The sequence below is a fragment of the Bufo gargarizans genome, chromosome 10 (assembly GCF_014858855.1).
Source record: "Bufo gargarizans isolate SCDJY-AF-19 chromosome 10, ASM1485885v1, whole genome shotgun sequence".
NCBI lineage: Eukaryota > Metazoa > Chordata > Amphibia > Anura > Bufonidae > Bufo > Bufo gargarizans.
The window spans coordinates 49,165,751-49,190,773 of record NC_058089.1 but is presented as its reverse complement, the minus strand read 5'-3'; the positions used below and the strand labels follow the sequence as shown (position 1 = coordinate 49,190,773).

Sequence of the window (25,023 nt, the reverse complement as noted above, 5' to 3'; positions counted from 1 at the left end):
TGCTTTGTGGCCAGGGGCAGGGAAGCACATAGCCTTCATGCTGCCTAAGGCAAAAATTGAAACGGCACCTCCCTCCCCACCATGCCAAATTCCTGACCTAACCCCTTCCCTCCAGCCGGCAACTTGACCAGTATGCATTTGCTATACTGCAGCACAAGGGTCTTTGGGCCCCCTCAGGCTCCTGGGCCCGGTAGCGACTGCTACCTCTGCACCCCCTATAGCTACGCCCCTGAATAGAAGAATGTAATGCTTTATATCTACTGTGATGGCATTGCAGAGAAATTTAAAGAGCCTTTTGGACAGACCCCTCCCCAGCGTGGTTGGACCTGCGGAGAGAATCACACTTACCTGATCCCCATTTGTGGGTTCCAGTTCCTTCGCTTTCTCTGCCGCGGCTGCAGATTTCCAGTCTCCCTGTATCAACATCTGGTTTGATCCAGGGTCATAAGGCCACTGCAGTCAATAACTGGCTGCAGTGTTGAGATGTCCTGACATGCATCATATTACTAGGTCACATGATGCATTGGGAACACGTTACCACTGTGGCCAGTCATTGGGATCAGTGGCCACATGACCTGGGTCAAACCAGATGTTGAAGCAGGAAGACCTGAGATCTACAGCAAAGGAGCTGGTAAGGTCGCAAAGGAGCCAGTACCCAGTGGCGGGGATCAGGTAAGTATGATTCCCTCCATGGGTCCAGCCACACTGGGAGGGAGTCTGCACGAAATGCCCACTGAGGTCAGCAACCACTTTAATACATATTTTCCCATTGACATGCATTAATGCCGGATCCGGCCCCGAGTGTTCCGGCAAAACGGATCCGGCATTGCGGTCTGCGCATGCCCAGACCGCAAAAAATGTGAAAAAAATAAATGCCGGATCAGTTTTTCCGGATGACACCGGAGAGACGCATCCGGCACTTCAATGCATTTGTCATACGGATGAGGATCCTGATCCGTCTGACAAATGCCATCTGTTTGCATGCATTTTGACGGATCCGGAAGGCAGTTCCGCCGCCGGAACTGCCTGTCGGAATCCTCTGCCGCAAGTGTGAAAGTACCCCAAGGGCTCTGACTGCTCTCCTTATATATAGTTTCTGGCTAAATTAGAACCTTCTAGTGGGAGAGGTGGAGTGGAGAAACTCAGCACAAACAGATACAATGTTACACTTTCCGTCTCTCATAGATTTACATTACAGCTTCAATGATACTCAATGGCAATGACAGAGCAGTTTTTCCAGACACAAACAAGTTTTCAGACATAACAACATAGCTAAACTAGAGATTCAAAAGGTCCGACTATCTGGTTTCGGTGGTAAACAACATCAGCCTTTTTCCTTCCAAAACCTGCTCTTCTTTAAACCTTGTGGTAGCTGTGGAAATTTACCAGCTTCTCATTCAAAGTCACTGCATGAAGAATAAGACTATTCTGGCAATTATACAACATGTAAATCAAGTATTCTGCAGTTTTCCCCTCTGCAGGCTGACCCTGAGCTAGTGGGTAGAGGTTAGCTGTTATGATATCTCCTATAGACTGCACACAGAAGGTAGAGGAGATTCCATTCCCTTATCACTATGTTTCAAATACAGAGAAGCAGAAGAGCATGGAGGATATTATAGAGAAGTACTAAGCAGAAGTAGTAAAAATACTTACTATTCGCTGCTCCTGTCTCTGTCCCTGTGTCTCTCTTGTGTAGCTCGCTCATCCTCCCTTTTCCAATGACTTATATGGGCAGCTGTAATCTGATACTTTTGTGATTTCATAGTTCATCTTAGGGCTCTTTCACACCTGCGTTCTTTTCTTCCGGCATAGAGTTCCGTCGTCGGGGCTCTATGCCGGAAGAATCCTGATCAGGATTATCCTAATGCATTCTGAATGGAGAGAAATCCGTTCAGGATGCATCAGGATGTCTTCAGTTCCGGAACGGAACTTTTTTGGCCGGAGAAAATACCGCAGCATGCTGCGCTTTTTGCTCTGGCCAAAAATCCTGAAGACTTGCCAGATCCGGAATTAATGCCCATTGAAAGGCATTGATCCGGATCTGGCCTTAAGCTAAACGTCGTTTCGGCGCATTGCCGGATCCGACGTTTAGCTTTTTCTGAATGGTTACCATGGCTGCCGAGACGCTAAAGTCCTGGCAGCCATGGTAAAGTGTAGTGGGGAGTGGGGGAGCAGCATACTTACCATCCGTGCGGCTCCCGGGGTGCTCCAGAGTGACGTCAGGGCGCCCCACGCACATGGATGACGTGATCACATGGCACGTCATCCATGCGCATGGGGCGCTCTGACGTCACTCTGGAGCGCCCCGGGAGCCGCACAGATGGTAAGTATACCGCTCCCCGCTCCCCACTACTACTATGGCAACCAGGACTTTAATAGTGTCCTGGCTGCCCATAGTAACACTGAAAGCATTTTGAAGACGGATCCGTCTTTAAATGCTTTCAGTACACTTGCGTTTTTCCGGATCCGGCGTGTAATTCCGGCAAGTGGAGTACTCGCCGGATCCGGACAACGCAAGTGTGAAAGAGGCCTTAGTCTCACAAAACTTAAATTTGTGGGGTTGTTGTGAAGCATTTCTACTTCTCCACTTATCTTTTGCATTAGTTTTGAGAAAGTTTCCCCCACTGTGTTTTCAATCTCAAGTTTTTGAGCTGCCATATATACTGTATATCATCAATGGTCAGCTTTCCAGACAAACAAGCTGCTTTAGGGCCTGTAAGTTGACACAGCTCCACAGTTTTTTTTCAGTTTTTTGCGTTCCGTATATGGACCGTATACGAAATCATTCATTTCAATGGATCCGCATGACTTCCGTTTCCGTATTTCCGTTCCGTTCAAAGATAGAACATGTCCTATTATTGTCCGCATAACGAACAAGGATAGTACTGTTCTATCAGGGGCCGGCTATTCGGTTCTGCAAAAAAATTGAATGCACACGGACATCATCCGTATTTTTTGCAGGATCCGTTTTTCTGCGGACCGCAAAATACTGAAAAAGCCATACGGTCATGTGCAAGAGGCCTTAGTGGTTAGTATGGTAAACAATTGCTGGAAACCTCCTAGCTGCTGGGGGTGGCCAAAACACGAGACTCCATTTCAAGTTTAACCCATTCATTCAGGACATGTGGCCAACTGACATGCCAGATTTCCAAGTCAGATGATCCGATCATGTGTAGGACCTGTCAGCTATCTTAAAAGGTATTGCTTTAGTAAATGCTGGTTTTCCAATGAAATAACAATGTTCCGGTTATCCCTCCTGAAAATGCATGAATAAATGGACAACTGGGCACAGGCTCAGACTACCCCACAGGGGAGCAGGTGGATTCCCTGGTGGGCCCCTGAGCAAGGGTGGGTCCCCAGCACTCCATCCCTTGCACAAGTGGCACATGGCACAGTAGATTGGCGCACTACATATGAATAAGCAGTTTACACAATCTCAACCAGCCCATGCATCCATATAAAAAAAAATGGGTAGATTATTTAAGAGACTACCCAGTTTATTATAATAGATGCATTGGGTTGCAGAGAAGATATGTAGGCACATAGGCATGCCAGCCTGTATCCTCCTTTCCCAGTGACCTACCTTTTCAGGGTCAATGCAGGGGCTCCATAATCAACCATCTTGGGCATCTTGCTGCTGCCTGCCTCTGTATGAGCAGGTAGCATTTGCTTGCAGCTATGCATTGGGCCACCAGACTGAATTTTACTGACTCTGACTGGGTGTTACCATTCTTCTTGTTCCCACAACGTCTGATACTGTCATTGCTGAGTGTGCAGTGAAACAACCTGCCGAAAAACGGAATGGTAAGTTGTCAATTTTTTCGTGCATTTCCAGGAATAAGAACAGAAAGCAGAATTGTAAGCAAGAAATGCTCCAAAAATGTTATTTCATAGAGAATGCAACCATTTAGTAAACAGAGATGTAAGGAAAGTTTGAGATGTTACAATGTATCTAATGTTGGTCAATGTGACAATACCCAAGTGATACAATGGATGGGAGAAGCAGAACCTTCAATACAGAACGTGGAAACTGTAATATACTGTATTTATAAACATATCTTTAACTCAATCTCGGTATGTCTCGAGTCTGATCAGTTCTTGCAGAATTTTGTTAGGGGACTTTTACACTAGCGTTAAAGTTTTCCGGTATTGAGTTCTGTCCTAGGGGCTCAATACCGGAAAAAAAACGCTTCAGTTGTGTCCTAATGCATTCGGAATGGAAAGCATTCCGTTCAGTATGCATCAGGATGTCTTCAGTTCAGTTACTTTTTAACGGTATAACGGTATTTGGACGGAGAAAATACCGTAGCATGCTGCAGAATTTTCTCCGGCCAAAATTCCGGAATACTTGCCGGAATGCCGGATCCGGCATTATATTCCATTGAAATGTATTAATGCTGCATCCGGTACAAAGTGTTCTGGAAAAACGGATATGGTTTTCCGGTCTGCTCGTGAAAAAAATAAATTACGGATCCGTTTTTCCAGCAACGGAACTGCCTGCCGGATTCCTCTAACGCTAGTGTGAAAGTACCCTTACTTTGCTGTATATTTGCACTCATTAAAATACATAACATCCGCCACGGAAAATAGACTTCTATCAGATCTAGATCAGAATAAAGCTGCTGCTGTTGTTCATACTTTATTGTCAAAATGTAGAGGAAGAAATCTGTTGATGGATCCTACTGATTATTATTTCATTCCAGTGTTCCCTTCGGCATCATCCAGTGCAGAATAAAAATGATCTATCAAGATTCATTAAGGTCAATAGAACATGGGTGACTTTTTGTAATCGTGTTCAGCTGGTCTATCGTTAGGATAGATAGCCCATCAATTTGTGACTGGCAGTGGACTGATGAGAGAAGCCAAATAATAAGTAGTGAACACCTTTTTTTCTCAACTTTTGTAAGTTGCAATTTCAACATAAACCACAAGGTGGCACAAAAGACCAAAACAATCACTGGATTTACTAGTAGGTAAAGTAAAGACAAAAAGACGATGAAAAGTACAACATGAAAAGCATAAAGCAGCATAAATCATGACTTTAATACTCTCTATATTTAGTGTATTGCACACGGTCATCAGAAAAAGCTATGGCAACATAAGCGTTCACGTTTCTTCGACCAGGACTGGGATACTTCCTATTATTTGCTTTGGCTGTAAGCAGCTGTGGATTTTAAAATGTCGTTTCCTCATGGATTGATTTATACGTAGTACATTATAGAATTGCTGAAGTAGCAATCGCACAATATAACGATGGCAGTGTTACACTAGTGCACGTCCAGGACTGACGATCTGAAATATCCTACCATAAGTGCACAAGTAGATTACTGGCCGCTGTTTATGACAGCCTGTACTCTGCGCATGTGCTGCTCCCACCAGGCTGCCCTACAACAATCCATGTCTCTGCTGGATCGAAATAGCTATAGGGAGCTCTGAACGTCCTGTACATTATAACAAGGCGACAGCAGACTAGGATAGGTCATCAATGTCCAACTAGTGGGGCTAAGCCGCCTACTGATCACAGCAGTGCTAGGACAGCATCGAGCCAGGACAGTGTCAGCTGAGGACCCGGCGGTCAGACCACTACTGATTGAACATTGATGGCATGTCCCAAAAATACTGTATGTTGGTAAAGGTGTTGTCTCAGTAACACAGGGGATAAGTGTCTGATCGGTGGGGGTTTGACCATTGGGGCCCCTGTCAATGACTAGAACAGGGGCCCATGTGGCAGATATACATGCCTGTCCACCGCTCTGTTCACCTAATGGGGCTGCCGGATCAGCCAAATACAAGCATTCAGCTATCTCCCCTATAGAGCTGAACCGAGTGGCAGTGCGCACACCATTCAAACAGGGGAACACAAGCAATAACCCCTTTAATGCTTTTAGTTAAATTACCCCTTTAAGAAATTCCCTTACATTCTTATATTTGGATTCCATTTCCTTCCAGTTAAGTGAGGAACCTGTCAATTTGCAGACATACTGTACTCTCCCGTTCACATAGAGTTTTTTGCCGGCAGATTTTGGCGCAGACTCTGTGCCATAAGGCCTCCGGGAGTCATGCTCAATCTGCCTCCCATTGTTTTCAATGGGCAGCCGTGCTGCAGTTCATGCGGCCTTAGACATGTCCGTTGTAGGCGCTCGTGGTGTCCTGTCAGAGAACAGCGGAGGGGGTCGATGGAATTTGTCACAAATCGCATTCCATCGCGCCGTCCCCCATCATTGAACCCCTCATATGCGCGTTCATTGCTGATTGTGGCATATTACAATAAGGCCTCATGCACACGACCGTTGTTTGTCTCCGTGTCCGTTCAACCGATTTTAGTGTTTCAGATGCGGACCCATTCATTCCATTGAAAATGCGGATAGTGCACCGTTTGGCATCTGCGTCCGTGATCCGTGGTTCCAGTCCGTCCCAAAAATATAACCTGTCCTATTCTTGTCCGCGGAAAACGGTTCACGGACCCATTCAAGTCAATGGGACCGCTAAAAAATGCGGAAGCACACAAGATTGTCGTCCGCGTCAGCGTCCGTTTTATTCCTATCATTTGCATGGCAAACCTGTCTTAGACTTTTTTTTTACCTTCCTTCATGTCTGGTGATCCTCCAAAAATAAAGGAAGACACACGGAAACAAATCACGGAACCCCATTTCCGGAAAACAACAACGGTAGTGTGCATGAGGCTTAACATTGAGGTATTTCAGGGGTTAAAAAAATAATACATACTCACCTCACCATTTGCTGGGGGAGAGGTCGTCGCAGCCATCTTGTGACGACGTCACCGTGCCCAGCCAGCGTGATGACGTGGTAATGTCATCACGTCACCGCACGCAAGGTTTTGCGCAGTTTCATCAATCAAGATAGCCACGACGGCCTCTCCACGAGCAAAGGAATCAAGTGAGCATGGGTTTTTTCCCGACATTTCAGGAAAAATTGTTACCACGAAGCGCGTGGAAATTCGACTTTGTAGCGAATTAAATTTTTCCTGAAATTCGGATCGAAGTCAATTAATTTATTTCACTTCAATTCGCTCAACACTTCTCCATTGGATGGGCTAAAGCACAAGCAGGTCCACGGCGTTCACACTGGCAAAACCTACTGATTTTGGAGGCCAGCCAACCATCTCGTGTTCCAAATCCAATTCATCACCGAGCGCAGATGTTGGGGGGGTGAAAAAAGAATTTGGCTGTTGGATTTCAACATGTCTGATCTTCTGTGCTGACGGCAGTTGGCAGTGGCTTGATATCCTCTTCCAATCAAGAACACATGTATGCTCAGCCGAGACGAGCATGCATGTGTATGGGAGGTCAGCAGAACGAGAGGTGTACGACCGCCTGAAGATGCAGTCACTTCTCTGTGCGCACTGAAGGAGGCTGCTGCCGGTAACAAGAACCAGCCGTACTCAGGGTTACTGGATACCGAGTGACCTACTTGCGTTATCGTACAGTAAGTACGCAGTCCTGTGTCTGACCCACTTCTAATGCAACGAGCAGTGAAGAGCGGCAGGGGCAATATTGGAATTCGCGATATTTCACAAATATTTGAGCGAATATTCGTCATATTCGCGAATTCATGATCTCGTCATTATTTTCTTGATGCGGACAAGAATAGGCATTTATATTGAAGGCTGTCCGTGTTTTGCGGATCCGCGATTTGCATGAGGCCTTAATGGAGCAAAACACTGGAATCCTGCAAAACATTACAACCGGTCCAATCCTGAACCAAGAGACAGTGTGCACCCAAAGTGGTTACCAGCTATAACCCAGCACCTGTGGGTCCCTGGCACACTACCTCCTGCCTCCGCCGTCCCTAGTAGTATCTTGCAGACAGTGGTGTACCGTCAATAAAGACAGACCACGTAACTGCTACAGGGCCCAGGGGGAGGGAGACCCAGTAATGACCTCCATCCCCTCCTTCCGCTTGAAGGTGAAAACACTGCAGTTTTATGCAGCTGCCAATAAAGGGAAGCTCAGTGCAAACATATTATTGTAGCTTCCATTGCACTGTATAAACTCCTATACACGGAGCTCCCCCTAGTGTTGGCTGCAGTTATACATCTTTGTAATATGTAAAATAAGGCTGAGAATTCATCAGTGTATTTATGTCATTTGTCTGGTGTAAATACATTGAGAAATTTCCTGTTAAAGAAGAGCACCCAGGGTCACACTGAGGTTCCTTGGGCCCAAAATATTCTCAAGGCCATGCCCCCATATTATCAATAATATGAAATAGGTTTTGAATCAAAGAAATAGAACAGAATAGTAAATGATTGTCTCCAAAGGCAGCCAAACGCTTGATTATTTTTCCCTCCTAGACCTTCGTGGCCCCCCGGAGGATCCTCTGATGGGCCAATCCAACCCTGGACACCCCACTCCACTATTTCCTATACAGAAGTCGAATAAGGTGGGTGAGGCCTAGGGAAACTTTTTTTATTATATTTTTTTATTAAAATTTATTTTGCTTATTAAAAAAAAAACATTCATTTGTCAGGAATCTTGAGAGTTGTGCTTTGCGTTCTACATTGCCTGGGAGTGATTGCCACACACGTAATTGGAAATTGGTGGCAAATGAGGTCCCATATCAAGTTTTGCAATGGAGATTATTGAGGTCTATGTACGCACCGGCTTGCAGGGCCGCACCAGCCACTTCATATATATTGCTGCATGGTACCACCTCTGGATCCCCATCTCCACTTCAAGTCCCAAAAACTAAAAATCTGTGCAGCTTCCACTCAGGCTCACTTGCTCACATTGACTTATGCTTTAAGGCCTACTACACACTCAGGACAATGACAGTTCCTCAGGCACCTGATGAGGTTTCTCCACCCGCCCACCTTCTGCTGCCAACCCACTGCTGAATCTCATGGTGCCCACAATCAGGCCTCCCAGCTAAGTTCACCTTCAGCAGACCCCTTAGGCCAGTGATGGCTAACCTCCGGCACTCCAGCTGTGGTGAAACTACGACTCCCAGCATCAAGGGTGCACCACCAATGAGGCCAGGTGAGGGGCACCAGGAAGGGGCTAGAGGGGGGCAGCAGAAGGGCAATGGGCAAAAAGGGCTTTCATTGTGGCAAAGGGGTTAGGTTAAGAAATTGGTATGGGGGAGGGGGGGCCGTTTAAGTTTTCGCCTCAAGCAGCAGAAAGGCTAGGTGCACCCCTGCCCAGCATGCTCCATTCATTTATATGGAGTTCTGAGAACAGCCAAGCAAGTGTGCATCTTGGGAGTCGTAGTTTTACCACAGCTGGAGTGCCGGAGGTTAGCCATCACAGCCTCAGGTGTTAAATACTGATATACCACACCTCCTATGGGAACGGGGTTTCCGTAGAAGAAATACTTGTTAACCCGCCATATGGCTAAAGTCTTTTGCAACCCGACTAATGAGGCGTAACAGTCTGTCTGGCCTGATGTCGCCTCAGGCTCAGGTGTATCTCGCATGAGCTTTTTGGGGGATCTGCTGCAACCAATTCCCTGGTTCCATGTCTAACAAACTCATCTAGGGTTCTCCTTTGGTCAAGCCCCTTCTTTGAGGGATGCCCCAAGTTTTAGGCTTTCCTACTACATATCGGGGACACCACTGTCTCACACATGGCTTCAGTGTTGGACTGAAGTCTTTTGCGCCCTCCAGAGGAAATGATTCTGAGGGCCCACCCAATGTATATATAGGGGTCCCTTATTGTCTGAGCTTGGACCCTTGATCCTCTGGTACTCTGGAGGACCAGTCCGACGATGCGTGGCTTCACGATATCAGATATTGATGACCTATCCTAGTTAAAATTACAACTGGATCGGAGAACCGTGTTACCGACTGAGTCCTGATCCGGTGCTCTGGCGGTGGCAGGGCAGCTGGAGATGTTCGCTTCCATTGCGCGCCGCTGAAAGTTTAGCTTCCTAGTTGGGTGGTATGTGTGTGTAATGTATATATGGTGTACTTATGTATGTGTACCATGTATATGGTGTATTTATGTGTATGTGTGTTGCATATATATGGTGTATGTGTATGCATGTGTTGAGTAGGAAACCTGTTGTTAAAAATTTGAATCCCACCCCTGGTCCCAGATGTTGGGGGAGAGGGGTGCACTGGTTCCAGCAGCAAATGCCTCTATAATTCCCATAAGACCTCAACAAACAGAACTGGGTTAGCCAACTTCAACTTTGAATTCAATGGGCTAAAGCGCCCAAACGGGCTCCTGATGGGCAAGTATCTCAAATAGGTGGCATATCCTTAGCTACTTTTGCATGGGATTTACATGCTGATTACCTGTGCACTTTGTGCTTCTTCCCACAGCCAGTGTCTCAGGTGCCAGTTTTCAGAGTAATACTAAAAATGCCCAGTGTGTGCACCTGACCCTAATTTAATGGCTTACTTCAAAATATACAGAGGACCCCTCTGTCTCCCCCAATGCCCACTTTAGCTTCACTAAACTTTCACACTTGCGTTTTTCTTTTTCGGCGCTGAGTTCCGTCACAGGGGCTCTATACCGGAAAACAACTGATCAGGCATATCCCCATGCATTCTGAATGGAGAGTAATCCGTTCATTTTGCATCAGGATGTCGTCAGTTCAATCTTTTTGACTGATCAGGCAAAAGATAAAACCGCAGCATGCTACGGTTTTATCTCTGGCGGAAAAAAAAACTGAAGACTTGCCGGAATGCCGGATCCGGCATTTTTCCCCATAGGAATGTATTAGTGCCGGATCCAGCATTCAGAATACCGGAATTCAGAATCCGTCCTTCGCAGACCGGTAAAAATGTGAAACAAAAATCGAAACGGATCCGTTTTTCCGTATGACAAACAGACAGATGGATCCGTTCCTGCAATGCATTTTTAAGACAGATCAGTATCCTGATCAGTCTTAAAATGCAATCAGTTTGCATGCATTGTGCCGGATTCCTCTGCCGCAAGTGTGAAAGTAGCCTAAGAAGAGGATAGAACCCATTTGACCAGACACAAATGACAACAGCGCCCCCGCAGGCTGATCTATGTCAATGTCAACTGCCAAAAAACTAGCATGTGCCAGGACTGTGATACTGGAGAAGGGGAGGGAAGAGCCGGGCACTGAGGGGAGACGAGGTGAGGCACAGAGCAGCAGCCGCCTGGCACGGACTGGTGACTTCAGGGGAAGCTGCAGAGGGAGGGCACCGGCCGGGCTCCAGTACCTGGCACCTGTAGAGCGGTGACGTCACTGGTAAGTTCATGGAACGCTGAGAAGCTGAACGTTCTATCCGGATGTCAGGTGACCTCAGTGATACATTGTAACGGATCTGCGGCTGAGGGAGCCTGAGGGCAATAGCCTCTCACTAGAGAGCAGCAGACCGTTCTGTGACCATAGGTCGGGCATGAATAGGTCATGCCTTCACCTCTCTGAGATGTGTGTCAGCAACAGTATATATCTAATATGTTAGGCTACTTTCACACTGGCGTTTTGGCTTTCCGTTTGTGAGATCCGTTCAGGGCGCGGTCCAAAACGGATCAGTTTTGCCCTAATGCATTCTGAATGGATGAGGATCTGCTCAGAATGCATCAGTTTGCCTCCGTTCCGTCTCCATTCCGCTCTGGAGGTGGACACCAAAACGCTGTCCGCTTGATGAAACTGAGCCAAACGGATCCGTCCTGGCACACAATGTAAGTCAATGAGGACTGATCCGTTTTCTCTGGCACAATAGAAAACGGATCCGTCTCCCATTGACTTTCAATGGAGTTCATGACTGATCCGTCTTGGCTATGTTAAAGATAATACAAACGGATCCGTTCTGAACTGATGCAGACGGTTGTGTTATCTGAACGGATCCGCCTCTGAAGATCCATGACGGATCCGCACCAAACGCGAGTGTTAACGTAGCCTAAACCAAAATTGTCCGTATTTTGAGGAGCTGGCCTCTAATAGCAAAGTCCTATCCTTGTCCGTAATGCGGACAATAATAGGACATGTTCTATTTTTTTTTTGGAACTACGGACATACGGAAACGGAATGCACACAGAGTAATTTCCATTTTTTTTGTGGACCCATTGAAATGAATGGTTCCGTATATGGTCCGCCAAAAAAACGCAACGGACACGTAAAGAAATTACGTTCGTGTGCATGAGCCCTAATAGTGTGGGGTAAATGTGAGATACCAGCTATGCCATATACAATATTAGGGAAATATTATTTGGTCTGCTTTAGTAACAGGGCTTTTACATAAAAGGGGTTAATACTTAAAGGGGTTGCCCGGGATTTGCAAGAATTTATCAACAATCAGGGAATGTGAAATAAAAAATTATACTTGAAACCTAATCAATTCCCTCCTCTCCAGTACTGCTGTTCCAGTGTTCCCTGCTCCATGCACAGGTGACTGCTGCAGCCAATCGCTGCCCTCAGTGGTCCTGGGGCACAGTCACAAGACAAAAACATTAAAAACGGATAAACTGACAGTTTTTCATGGACATTTTGCATCAGTTTTTAACGGGTGTTAAAAACTGATGAATTTCTTTGGTTTTTTTATAATCCCAACTCCTTTTACTGTTGACCCCATACCCCAGTTGTGTCAACAGTAAATAATAAATAAAAATACCTCATCCAGGGAACACTTGCTCCATACTGGAGGCAGCAGGACCTGATGCTGCCACGGTGATCATGTGACATCACCGCACTGGGAACGACAGGTCCTACTGCCTCCAGTGCGGAGCGAGAGTTCTCGCTGGTGCAAGTGGATGAGATGAGTATTATTTTTTTTAACCCCTGAAAGGCTCTCTCTTTTTTTTTTTTTTTTTTTACAGTGTACCTGTTTTTAATGACCATTAGACTAGGACACCTCTGTTTAAACGGCCCCATTGATTTCAATGGGGTCCGCCTGGCTTTGAAAACTGACAGGTGCTATTTTTTCATAGACTGTACGTGGCGGTATCAACACTGAGACTAGGGATTCGTGGTACTGTGTGCACGTACGGTATTGCTGCAGGGGAGTAAACAGGGACCAGCAGGTGCTAGAGCAGTGGGGGATTGAACAGGTTTAATCTACTTTAATCTATCACATTCACTGCTCTCTGCCACCTGTTTATGTGTAAATACTGAAAACCCCATTAATGTAAAAAAATAATAATAATACTCCCTCTGTGTTTCTAGAGAGCTGAGGAATGCTACATTAAAGGGGTTGTTCACCTTTTATAAAAGGGGTTGTCCGGGTTCCCCCGGCAGCCCCTCTGACATGAGCATCGGAGCAGTTCATGCTCTGATGCTCTCCTTTGCCCTGCGCTGAATCGCGCAGGGCAAAGGCTTTTTTTGGGGGGAGATCCGAAGACTTTCCGGACTCTCCATGGGTAAGCTAGGCGGAGGCTTCCACCCAGCAGTGAGTCCAGTGATGTCAATGGTAGGGATGAGCGAATCGACTTCGGATGAAACATCCGAAGTCGATTCGCATTAAAACTTTGTTCCAATACTGTACGGAGCAGGGGCTCCGAACAGTATTAGAATGTATTGGCTCAGATGAGCCGAGGTTATTACTTCACAAAGTCTTGGGAGACTTCGCATAATAACTTCATAAATCAATTTCTACTGTAAAAACTAATTTCCCGAACTCGGGTTTGGTTCCAAGTTGGGCTTCCTACATGTAAAATTCATGCTTAACGCCGCTGCAGCCAATCGCTGGCTGCAGTAGTAACCTGTTCCCCTTGCATCACATGACCATTTAGATGGTTTACACAGGCATTGATCATATTAAAGGGGTTTTCCAGGATTTTTATACTGATGACCTATCCACCCGGGACCCTCGCCGATCAGCTGTTTGAGAAGGCACTGGTGCTCGTAGTAGCGCCGCGGCCTTCTCTTACTTTAGCCTAGGCTGGTGATGTCACATTTATCAGTCACATGGCCTAGGCCCTAGGCGCAGCTCAGCCCCATTGGGAATGGGGCTGGAGTGCGATACCAAGCTCAGCCACTATACAGTGTACGGCGCTGTGCTTGGTGAGCTGAGAGAAGGCCTCGGCGCTACTGCGAAAGTCAGTATCTTCTGAAATAGCTGACCAGCTGATGTCCTCGGTGTCGGACCTCCAACAATCAGATACTGATGACCTATCTTGGATAAAAGTCTCATAAAGCCCCTTTAAGCGCAGCGTTTACAGATGGCGTATGGGATTTCCCAAGGCTGTGTATGGGAGCCTGGTCTCTCTCTCTTTTCAGTCAGGATGTACAATCTTTCATTTTCCAGCCCACGGGGAACAACATTCTCTAGCTACAAATGTCACAGTACAGGGATAATACACACAGTGATGTCACAGTACAGAGATAATAAACACAGTGATGTCACAGTACAGGGATACTAAACACAGTGATGTCACAGTACAGGATAATAAACACAGTGATGTCACAGTACAGAGATAATAAACAGTGATGTCACAGTACAGAGATAATAAACACAGTGATGTCACAGTACAGGGATAATACACACAGTGATGTCACAGTACAAGGACAATAAACACAGTGATGTCACAGTACAGAGATAATAAACACAGTGATGTCACAGTACAGGAATAATAAACACAGTGATGTCACAGTACAGGGATAATAAACACAGTGATGTCACAGTGCAGGGATAATAAACACAGTGATGTCACAGTACAGGAATAATAAACACAGTGATGTCACAGTGCAGGGATAATAAACACAGTGATGTCACAGTACAGAGATAATAAACACAGTGATGTCACAGTACAGGGATAATAAACACAGTGATGTCACAGTACAGGGATAATAAACAGTGATGTCACAGTACAGAGATAATAAACACAGTGATGTCACAGTACAGGGATAATAAACAGTGATGTCACAGTACAGGGATAATAGACACAGTGATGTCACAGTACAGAGATAATAAACACAGTGATGTCACGGTACAGAGATAATAAACACATTGATGTCACAGTACAGGGATAATAAACACAGTGATGTCACAGTACAGAGATAATAAACACATTGATGTCACAGTACAGGGATAATAAACACAGTGATGTCACAGTACAGAGATAATAAACACAGTGATGTCACAGTACAGGATAATAAACACAGTGATGTCACAGTACAGGGATAATAAACACAGTGATGTCACAGCACAGGGATAATAAACACAGTGATGTCACAGTACAGGGATAATAAACACAGTGATGTCACAGTACAGAGATAATAAACACAGTGATGTCACAGTACAGGGATAATAAACACAGTGATGTCACAGCACAGGGATAATAAACACAGTGATGTCACAGTACAAGGACAATAAACACAGTGATGTCACAGTACAGGATAATAAACACAGTGATGTCACAGTACAGGGATAATAAACACAGTGATGTCACAGTACAGGGATAATACACACAGTGATGTCACAGTACAGAGATAATAAACACAGTGATGTCACAGTACAGGGATAATAAACACAGTGATGTCACAGTACAGGATAATAAACACAGTGATGTCACAGCACAGGGATAATACACACAGTGATGTCACAGTACAGAGATAATAAACACAGTGATGTCACAGTACAGGGATAATAAACACAGTGATGTCACAGTACAGGGATAATAAACACAGTGATGTCACAGTACAGAGATAATAAACACAGTGATGTCACAGTACAGGGATAATAAACACAGTGATGTCACAGTACAGAGATAATAAACACAGTGATGTCACAGTACAGAGATAATAAACACAGTTATGTCACAGTATAGAGATAATAAACACAGTGATGTCACAGTACAGGGATAATAATCACAGTGATGTCACAGTACAGGGATAATAAACACAGTGATGTCACAGTACAGAGATAATAAACACAGTGATGTCACAGTACAGGGATAATAAACACAGTGATGTCACAGTACAGGGATAATAAACACAGTGATGTCACAGTACAGAGATAATAAACACAGTTATGTCACAGTATAGAGATAATAAACACAGTGATGTCACAGTACAGGGATAATAATCACAGTGATGTCACAGTACAGGGATAGTGATTAATATGATGTCCAGACAATGCATATAGCGACATTCTTGGTAGCAGAACTGAGGTTCTTCAAAGGGAACAGCCTCTTTAGTTCATGTCTATGGGCTCCCCTCATCTGTTCCTCTGCAGTCAGTCATATAAATAATCCCCGTGCGTCATGTGAGAATACAGTGATAGCCCACAAACTGTGCCGACAACATGGCCGTGTTGACAGACGTGCAGGTAGTAACACATCAAAGACCTCTAGTGATGACAGAGGCCGCTCCAGTGTATCACAGGAACATGCAGGGACAGGTCACAGGCTCGGTGGGACATACAGTGCCGCCATCTAGTTATACCATATGACAAACATAGTGATAGCTCAGCCTAGGTGGAAACATTCACCGCCATCTGTTGAAACAGAATGCCGCCTTCCTCGTCACAATACTCTGTACTGCCTTGGACGGAGATAAGAGGAAGATTGTAGTAGCCGATGAGTGACGGGCACTATGATCTTACTCATACTTTGCTAATTATGGATTGACTTCCAAGAGAAAATAATTATAAACCTGCTAATTGCTTTCATAGACTGGACATATGTGTCCTAATACAATTCCATGTGCACAGTTTAAAGGGCATCTGTCAGCAGTTTTGTACCTATGACACTGGCTGACCTGTTACATGTGCACTTGGCAGTTGAAGACGTCTGTGTTGGTCTCATGTTCATATGTGCCCGCATTGCTGATAAATATGATGTTTTGATATATGCAAATGAGCCTCTAGGAGCAACGGGGGCGTTACCATTACACCTAGAGGCTTTGCTCTCTCTGCAACTGCCACAACCTCTGCACTTTGATTGATAGGACCAGGTGTGATCACGTTTACACTGCCAGGCCCTGTCAATCAACTTGCAGAGGACGCAAAAGTTGCAGAGAAAGCAGAGCCCCTAAGAGTAATTTCAACGCCCCTGTTGCTCCTAGAGGCTCATTTGCATATATTAAAATATAATTTTTCTCAGCAATGCGGGCACATATGAACATGGGACCAACACAGATGCCTTCAGCTGCCAAGTGCACATGTAACGGGTCAGCCGGTGTCGTAGGTACAAATCTGCTGACAGATGCCCTTGTTATTCCTCATATTTTTGTTTCATGAATGGAATGGTAGAGTTGAAGTAAAGACTGACACAAAGTTGGAGACGAGGAGAAAGAGATTGTGAAGTGGAAAGTTAATGCATCTTTGTGCTTGACGACAGATTTATATGCCGCCCAGGGTGTGTGGAAAGATGGCCACTGTAATAGCAGCCTTCGATGGTCATTATACGGTTTAGTTAGAGGTTAACATTTGGGATAAAAAAGCAGAATAAAATATTAGATGATTTTACACTTTCTATTACATTGTTTATTATGACCAGAAGAGCAGATTCTTCAGTGGCCACATTTGTGTGTAATATATTCACAGGAGCCCTTTGCACTTGGCACTGCTTGGGTACTGCCCATATACACAGCAGTGCCCCGCCATCCCAGACAGCACATAATTGTGTGACCGCTGTGGCCAGCGTGGGCAGCAGTCATAGTACTGATTAATGACAAGTGAAACATTATACATTCAGCGAGGACGGCTTCTTTTTCTGTCTGTGTCTCTCTAGGGGCCAATAATTAAGCCTTAATAGACAGCAGTTATGTTGATTGAAAAGTATGAGCAGTAATTCAAGAAAAGAATCACTGATCTGGAGAGCGGCTCTGTCCCAGTCTACACGGGGCGTCCCATCAGGAAAACCTCTGCTCATATGTGACAATATAGCATATGGACTTTGGAGAATCAAAGCTATTAGCAAAGAGCTCTGGTGGACACCATGAAATACCAAGTTCCTCCTGTAGTGGCCGCTATTAGAGAAATGTACAACGTACGGCGATCTGCAGAGATCAGATGATCGTCTGCTGCCTTCATTTAAGAAGTGGTTGTCCAGAAAAAACATTTGAGATACAAAATCCCATGTGTGCGAGAACTCAAGTCACTGTTTTTCTCAAGATGGAGGGAGTGCCCCTTGTCTTTTGAGGGGGGTTGTCACATCAGGAAAATCTCTGCCCATATACGACAATAGGGCATATGGACTTTGGAGACCAGGGCCTCCCTCCTATTCGCAAAGAGCTCTGGAGGACACCATGAAATACCACGTTCCTCCTGTAGTGGCCGCCTTAAGAGACATGTACAATTTACAGCGATGTGCTGCAGAACTGCAGTGAGTAGATGATTCCCAGCAGCCTTCATCTGAAAAGTGGTTGCCCAGAAATAAGTGAGAGATACATAAATCCACATGTGAGAAAACTAATGTCACCCTTTTTCTTCAGATGGAGGAAGTGCCCCCTTGTTATTTGAGGGGAGTTGTCACTTCGCAGCTTATGAAGCACAGTGCCATCCATTGGATACCGGCTGTGCTTTGTATAGCAGCTCAGCCCCATCACTTGAATGGCACTGAGCCGCACCTAGGCCACCTCACCAAGCACAGTGCCGAACATTGTATAGCGGTTGTGCTTGGTATCACGCTCAGCTCCATTCACTGATATGGGGCTGAGCCGCTCCTAGGCTACGTGACCAATATATGTGATGTCACTGGCCTAGGAAGAGCTGGCCGGGGGGGTAGGATGGAGATGGACGTTCATCACATCCTCAAAATCTCGGACAACCCCTTTGAGGGTTAAATCTACAAGAGTAAATAAGCTATTTTCAGGTCTTCTATCTACCTTGGTTATGGTGCCAGTTATAGGTCATGCGTGGCCCCTAAGGGTTGGGATTGTGAAAAACCAAATACTGCCAGTGTATAACAATAGAGTCATGAATAAAAAATGTCACTGTGATAGATGAGTACAGGGCTTGACAAACTGCAATAATCCTACGCAGGGCAAAGCCTAGTCAAGGCTGCCACCAAAAAGAACCGGCTGCTATTTACCAGTAGATAAAATCTGAAGGCAAATATTCCATTTATCTGGACGGCTTCAGGCCTCGCGGAAGTTTCTTTCCAAAGAATCCCATCTCTTGTTTTGTTTGTAGATACGGTATATTTTTACAAATTACATATCAAGGAACACAAATCTGTCCACAAGCCACGGTATCACTTAGGGGTAAGGAACTGTTATATGTGAGAGTTGACGGAATGTTCTGCAGGACACCCGATGCTTCTTCATTACACTCCTTAAATACACTGCATAAGGAATTTGTGGAAAGGAAATGCGGTGGGGCATTGCCAAAACCTGGGCTCTGTCAACAGTTTCTGTGAAGCAAAGTAAACCGCGCTCCAGCAAGAGAAATTTCTAATTATAACCACGGGACCGGTACAAATTTCGGACATGAATTAAAGGGCTTGTTCCATGATGACAACCCCTGTCCGTATGCTCTAGTGGGTCATATGGATATTATTGAGGAAGCCCCCAGGACCCCATGAGCTAGAATAGAGTGTCTCTCTAGGAGGGTGTTTCCACACATAGTTTTTGCTGCTGGTTTTTCTGCATTTTGGGGTATTGTTGTGGTTTTTGAATTTTTATTTTTCTTTGCTGTATATATATATTTTTTTTTTCTCCTGCCGTTTTTGCTTATTAGGTTGTGTTTTTTGTTTTTCTGGCTTCTTTCAATATGTAAAGAGATATCTCACAAGGAAAGAGAACCATCTCACTAGCGCATCTTGTGGAAGGGGCTCCCTATGGGTCAAAATCCGACTTTATAAGCGAGCCTTGGGATATGGCAAGGGAATATAGCCAGACCGGATATCCATCTATAGACAGCTCTTTCATGGTATAGGAGTGGGATTCTGACTGGCTGGCTGCGATGCCAAGGATGCATCTTAGGCAGGGTGCTGGTAGACTTACTGGAACTCCATGGTATGGAGATTTATTGGCAGAGCTCCATAGGAAAACTATATGCAAAGAGGTACCTCCCAAAGAAATAGAACCGTCTCTCTAGATATTTGGCTTGGCAATACTCTCGTGTCATATCCCAAGACTTACTGTAGTTTAAAAAGTCGAATTTTGACTCATAGGGAACCACTTACACAAGTTGGTGCTAGCGAGATGTTTCACTTCTTTGGGAGATACCTCTTTGCATATTCGTTTCCCATGGCGCATTACCAATAAGTCTCCATACTGTGGATTACTTCCAGTAAGTCTCCATACAGGACTGGTCTCTTTAAAGGGGTTCTCCAGGAATAAAAAAAAATGAAAATACTTAAATATCATTTTATAATAAATATATTCACAAATACCTTTCATTACTTAGAATGGCTTGTTTTGTCTAGGGAGCAATCATTAGGAGAAATAAAATGGCCGTCATCCTATTAGTAGACACAAAACCTGTCCTAATCACACAGGAGGATGAGTTACTTCACCACAATGAGCCATAGAGCTGCCTCATCCTCCTCTCTGCTCTGCCTGTCAGTAATCATGATCCTGAATACAGGTGAATCTCTGTGGGAATGGAGAAGATGAGGAGACATAAGAGGAGGGTGAGGTGAGGCTAATGAGCAGCAGCACTTGTATGCAGTCTCCATTACCACAGTCTGTCCTGTCCGTCCTCTCTGTACTTCATGTCTCCTCATGAACTAAATTCCCCAGAGATTCAGCTAAAGTTCTTATCAGCTGTATTCAGGATCATAACCCCCTGAGGAGGAGGAAGATGAGGCAGCTCTTTACCTCAGTGTTGTAAAGTAACTTGTCCTCATGTGATCAGGACAGGTTTTGTGTAAACAATTGGGACAGCGGCCATTTTATTTCCCCCGATTATTGCTCCCCGGACAAAACAAGCCATTATAAATAATGAAAGGTATTTGAGAATATATTTAGAATAAAGTAATATTTAAGTATTTTTATTTTCATAATTCCCGGAGAACCCCTTTAAGGAGATTCAGCACCCTGCCTAAGATGGCTTCTTTTAAATAAATCGCTGGAGCTCTTGACGTTCTTCATGCATTTTCCTATCACCCTCTCTATATACTTTGCTGCAGCCATGATGTGCCGTACACCCATGTGATTGCTGAAACCAGTCGCTGGCCACAGCAGTCTTGTGCTATACATGCAGGCATTAATGGTGAGTCCAGTAACCGGTTTCAGTGGCCACTTGGGTTTTATAGAACATCATCGTAGAGTCCTACTGCAGAAAGGGCATAGCAGGGAAGCTCCAGCTCCAGCCATGACAGTGAGGTGGAGAAGGAGAGGGGACCAGGGGTGCTCCACCAATGAGGCCAGGTGAGGCGATCGCTGTGATTGTGGCAAAGGGGTTAAGTTAAGAAATTGGCATTCGGAAAGGAGGGGCGCCGTTTCAATTTTCGTCTCAGGCAGCAGAAAGGCTAGGTGCACCCCCTGGAGGGCACATGGCTGAGCTCCTGGGACAACTAGAAATTATTTCTCTTTTTAGTTTTAATACTAGGAAACAACATAGGAAAAAGTTATAGAAGGGTCCTATTTGGTCACTTTGTAAAGCATACCTTTAGGCAAAGATAAAGATTTCAGGGACCCCTAGTGATCACGAGAACAGTGCGTCCACAAGTGCTGCCGAACTGCCCCATCAGAATGGAGCGGTGATGCGAATTCACATCCTCCACACCATTCACTTTTATGGGACTTTCCGAGTACAGCGCTTGCAGCAGTCCCATAAAAGTGAATGGAGAGGAGGATGCACATGCACACCACCCTCCATTCTCATCGGGCAGTTGGGGCAGCACTTGTGGACCCTCTGTTCTCATGATCAAAACAACCAAACAATTTATCCCTTATCCTATGGTAAGTGTCATTAGTGGTACAAGCCCTTTATGATCAGAGGTGTCTCATAGATCGGTAGCCTGATCTCCTGGTCTCCTTTCTCATGCTACAAGCCAGTGTGATCAGGGCCGGTGCAAGGATTTTTGCCAACACAAGCGAAGCTACATTTTGGCGCCCCCCTCGCAGCTCACCTGGCCCTGGTCCAGTCTGCAGCAGCTGGCTTCTCCTCTGTGTGGTCCTGGTATCTTCTCTCTGCTTCAGACAATCGCTGGTTTGAGGACCGTATTTTTCACCCTCTAAGACACACCTAGGTTGTAGAGGAGGATAATAAGAAAAAAACATTTTCCATTACACCTCAGGTCAGACCAGCAATCAGACCCCCAATGTTAATCAGACCTCAGATCAGACGCCCATGTCAGACATCATCCCCCCATGTCAGCCATTAGCCCCCCATGTCAGCCATTAGCCCCCCATGTCAGCCATCAGTCTCCCATGTAAGCCATCATGCCCTCATGTAAGCCATCATACCCCTATGTCACATTTCTCCCCCTCCATGTCACATTTTTCCGCCCTTCCCTAGGGTGCGCCGTAAGGCAGCCGCTTGGTCTGCCTTATGGTAGCACCGGCCCTGAGTGTGATTACATCAGTTTAATATCTGAGCACTACATCCCAATTAGTGTTGAGCGAATCGAAGTCTAAGTGGACAAAGTGGACTTCGATCCGAATTTCAGGATAAATTCAATTCACTGCAAATCTGGATTTCCTCGTGCTTCGTGGTAGCGAATCAATTTAACCTGAAATAATGTAAAAAAGCAAAAAAAAAATCATTCTTACCTGATGCATTCGCTCGCGATAGGCTGGCCGCTACCATCCTGCTTGAAGATCTCGCACAAAATCCTGTGTGCAGTGATGTACGACGTCACCACGCCGCCCGGCGTGACAGCGTCATCATGGGCCACACAAGAGGGCGGTGGCCGGCCCGTTGCCACCAACTGGATCAGGTAAGTGTGTTTTTTTTGTTTTTTACTTTTTAAATTTACACTGTGTTATTTATATCAGTTGCCACGATCAGAGATGAATGCGGCATCTGAGAGGTACAATGACGGGGAGCAGCACAATAACCGCTCCCTGTTATTGCACTCTCTACTTACAAAGAAATGCGCACGTGACGGCGTAATTCGTCACAAAGCAAAATTTTTGGTAAAATTCGGCAAAGCAGACGAATTGAATTTTCGAATAATTCGCTCATCTCTATTCCCAATTTATGTTTCTGTCAGTCAGTGTTCTCCTGCGCCCCTTGACTCCGCACACCATGGAGTGCAGGAAACAGTCATTGAGTAGGAAGGTCCTGGCAGGGCCGTTCCTTGATACCTCCTACTCCACGGAGCAGACAGACAGGAACGAGTCCTTAAAAACACAGGTTAAATATTTTCTAAAACAACACAGCCCTCTTTTTGTACGCCCTGTGACACATCGTTTTATTTATTTTATTTTTTTGTGTTCGATGTTCGCTGGAAATCCACTTTAATTATTAATAATGTATTCACATGGCGAAGAGACAGAAGAGACGCAGCTGCATGAAATAGATGTCCATTGTTGTGCTGCGCTGCGCTGTGACATTTAGGCTCTAAAAATAAACCAGTAACTGTAATCCCTTTTTGTCTTACTGGTTTGGGACACTGCCTAAAGCCTTACAACATGATTGTTACTAGTGAACTACACACTGAGTACATGTTACAGGCAATGTATGAAATCAGGCATTTTATAAAATGTCTAAATTGTTCAGGCAAAGTATGAAACACTTAAAGAGGACCCGTCCCGGCTCCTGACAGGCCTGTTTTAATAGCTTCATGCATTCCCCATGTAACAACGATCTACATCTACTGGAACATCTATTCTTATCTCTCTATGTTGTGCCATGCCTTTATTATTTCTACTAGAAGTTATGAATGAATTGCTGGCAGTCTGCAGTAAGGGTACAGAGGGGAGGTAACCAGTTGGGGGCGTGTCCCTGCACAGTCTTACTCTATCCAATCAGTGCTGCCATTTTCAGAATGTGCAGGTACAACCCCCCAAACTGGTTACCACCCCTCTGTACCCTTACTGCAGACTGCTAGCAATTCATTCATGACTTCTAGTAGAAATAATAGAGGAACGGCAGAACATATAGTTATAAGAATAAATGTTCCAGAATTGTTACTACATGGAGAATGCATGAAGCTATTAAAACAGGCATGTCGGAAGAGGTGAAAGGTCCTCTTTTAAAAGCTATGGCCACCTTTGGGGGCAATTTTTTATTATTGCATTGTACTCATTTTTAGCTAAAATCATTTTTAAATTGGTCTTTATTAAAGATATGGAGCTCTTTTTTCCCTACAGGGCTGAGATGCTCCGATAGAGGGATCTGAATTTTCTCTCTGCTCCATAAGCCAGCCAATCGGATGGGCTCCTTATCTCTGACATTATAAACACTCATTATAGCTCAGTTCTTATCTTACTAATAAGAATGTGGCTTAAATAAGTGTTTATGACCTCTTTGTCAATTAGAGATAAGGTTTATTAGATGACCAGCACAAAGTAAAAGCAAAGGGTACATTAGACAACCCGATGCTGCAAGCGATTGCTGGGAGGGAAGCGTCCTCTCCCAGCAATCGCCAAGATAGCTAGCAGAGGACACCGCAGCTATTACATGCAGCGTTGTCCTCCACAGCATAGGGAGGAATGATCGCTATGCCATCGCTCGTCCCTATGCAGGGCAGCGGTGTGCCGGGGGCAGATTTAAATTAGACACGACACATCCTGATCTCTCAGCATGCTGAAAGATCTGAATTGCCCGATGAACGTTGCTCGTTCATCGGGCAATCGGAGGCAGTATTAGCATTATCAGGCAGAAAATCTATTCACAAATGATTTTTGGCCCAAAATGAGTAAAATGCAATCATAAATTTTTTTCCTCCAAAGGTGTACATAGCCTTTAAGAGTTCACACATTTCCTAGTAATTCTATATAATGCCTAAAGGCAAATCCTCAAAGTATAAAATAGTCCCTTCCAGAGATCATCATCGCTATTCTAGCCTTCCTTGTTGCAACAAGTGAGGATAATATTGATCTCTCTCTCTCTCTTGCTTTTCTGTAAGAAAGTTCCACTATTTTATAACAAGTGTCGTTTATTAAGGACATTTGCATTTCTTCTAAGCAAGAACACGTCCCAAACTATGAAGTTCTCTTGAGTGAGAAAGACAATCAAGTGCAACTCAAAATGCCACTCTAGCCTTTCTTGTTACAACAAGTGAGGATAACATTGATCTCTTT

The 25,023-nt window shown here is 45.0% G+C and overlaps 1 protein-coding gene across 1 annotated transcript in view; it reads left to right on the top strand.

Annotated features, from left to right (window-relative positions):
- The first annotated feature begins 11,089 nt into the window (after positions 1-11,089).
- The window catches only part of PPFIBP2 (PPFIA binding protein 2), a 165,501-nt gene continuing 151,567 nt past the window's right edge, over positions 11,090-25,023 (top strand). The window contains exon 1 of the mRNA XM_044270637.1: positions 11,090-11,187. The gene's annotated coding sequence lies outside the window, so the exon portion shown is untranslated. The remainder of the gene's footprint in view (positions 11,188-25,023) is intronic.